Genomic DNA, 2,355 nt, shown 5'->3' on the forward strand with positions numbered 1-2,355 from the left:
TTTCGTTTGACGTTGTGTTTTTTTAATGTGTTAATGTATCATGTCATTTAGAATAGTGATCATAGAGCCAAAAGTGCAATTAAATTTTGCTTAATTTAAAATAATTAATAACGATACATAGTGCTCGATAGTATTTATTAAACATATTTATCAAGATGAATAATTTATTTAGTAGTTATTTAATATTAAAATTAATTTCTTCAAAACAAACGACCTATTGTCGCGACATCTATCGATTTATCCAGTAAGCTATTTATACATCTTGACGATAGACGAGACAAGACTTTATTTATTTTACTCCTAGAGTGCGCTATTGTGATCACGTACACAATATTTTCAACGTGGCAAGTATTCATGAACTGTAGACGGCAGCATTGGTTGTATAGAGTCGGACCAAGAAAAGTCTGCAGCGGATTTGTTAGTCCACGCAGTGCAAGTGTTATTTTAAATAGTAGAAAACGCGTCTGTCACAATCAGCACAGATATGGCCGCTAGGTGGCGACAGCGCCACGCGCGGCTTATGGCAAATAGTGTAGTAAACCAAGCAAGTTGTTGTATGAAGACCCATGCATTAATTTCTCAGTCGATGAAATTTTGCTTGGTTATTGTATAGTATGAGCCGAAACTAACATATAAATATCCAAAAAAAACAAACCACTCCTAAGTTAGGTATTTATACGTAAAAGTACAAATCTGTTTATATATTGAACCGATTCCTCCGTCCAAAATTATTTTACCAAATAAGTTATTTGTATCAGTATGTGATACTAGAAAAAAATCTAAAACTTGTGTCAAACATGAGAATAGTTTTTTTACGATAATTCCTTTTTTGGCGCTCATTTTCATCGGAAAATTTCTCTGCCATTTTTTCCTTCTTATATGATCTTAGAATATAATTTGGCGTAGTGGGTAAGAAAATCCAAATAAAAATGCATACCCAAGTTTATGTATTTTAGAACTATAAAAAACTGAGAGTGGAAAATTTCTCAGCCTGATTTCTTTTTAAATATGTACTAAGTAGTCACGTATATACTTAAATCCAAAATGTCCAAAAGAACTGTCATCCCTTGTACATGTACACCCCGCTCCCCATACACTGCTCCCGATATGTTTAGTTTTGAATACGCTCGTTATTTTTTTGGATGTTTTTATAGTTGAATGGAAAGAAACTTGTGAACTTAATTCAATAAATAAAATAGATAGAGAAATTTTCCACAGCGAGTAAAAAGGCAATTTCTGAAAAAAAGTATAGTTACATGGTTATTTTATTAGATTTTCAATTTGTATGTATAGATCGGCAATAAAATGGCATTCCAGTGAAAAAATTAGACTGAGCTATTTTCCGGTCCAAGCCACGCCAAAAAATTATATTTTGTTAATATTGGTATTTCTGCGGGGATTTTTTTTTGATATTTCATATATTGTTGCACGTTACATGAACATGTCCGGAGAAGAAAGTTTAAACGGAGCAATTTTCCGTAAAAAGATATTAACGATTTAAGACTTTAGGTATTTACTTAAATACTATTATTATTATTCTTTGGAATTTTATACAATACTTTTTATTTATTGATACTTTATCATAATGTAAAGCTTTTTCTGGCTGAGGAATTACTGCGGGGTCCACTACCTTTATTTACTACACTAAAACCCCAAAATTGGGGTCGAACGGATGTACTTTTAGCTACCTGTAGCAAAGCGACAAAATCGCGGAGTGAGCCACGCCCACGCCTGACTTTACTTGAAGTGTTTTGTAAAGTAGAAAAACTCACCGTATCGCCTTTGGCGAGACTCGAACTTGTGACTTCGGGATATCAGCCCGCCGCTCTTTACAAAATGTAGTTAAGTTACAATCGAGGCCAACGATAATGTTTACATTTTTCGCCCTTAATACAAAGGAGTAAAGTGCAAAAGTGTAAATAAATATATCTTTGACCTCAATAGTACCTTAAAAAATTATAAACAGTTACTCATATTATATTTTTCATTAATTAAGTATATGCCTCTATATGAACTCTAAGTGGCCTTTTTAACCGACTTCCAAATCCCAAAGGAGGAGGTTATCAATTCGGTTGTATGTTTTTTTTTTCTTTTTTTTTTTTTTATGTTTGTTACTCCATATCTCCGTCATTACTGGACCGATTTTGAAAATTATTTTTTTAATTGTATGTATATGCATACAGATTGGTCCCGTTTTTGTCAAAATCCAGTTCTGATGATGGGATCCATGAGGAATCGACGGAACTCCTCAAATCTTAAAGGCATACATATGGTGATTTTTGTGTTTTTATCAACAAATCAAGCATATACATTCAAAAACGTGACATTTGATGAAGTGAAACTGCTGATGATGAT

Source organism: Cydia fagiglandana, chromosome Z (genome assembly GCF_963556715.1).
Source record: "Cydia fagiglandana chromosome Z, ilCydFagi1.1, whole genome shotgun sequence".
Lineage (NCBI taxonomy): Eukaryota > Metazoa > Arthropoda > Insecta > Lepidoptera > Tortricidae > Cydia > Cydia fagiglandana.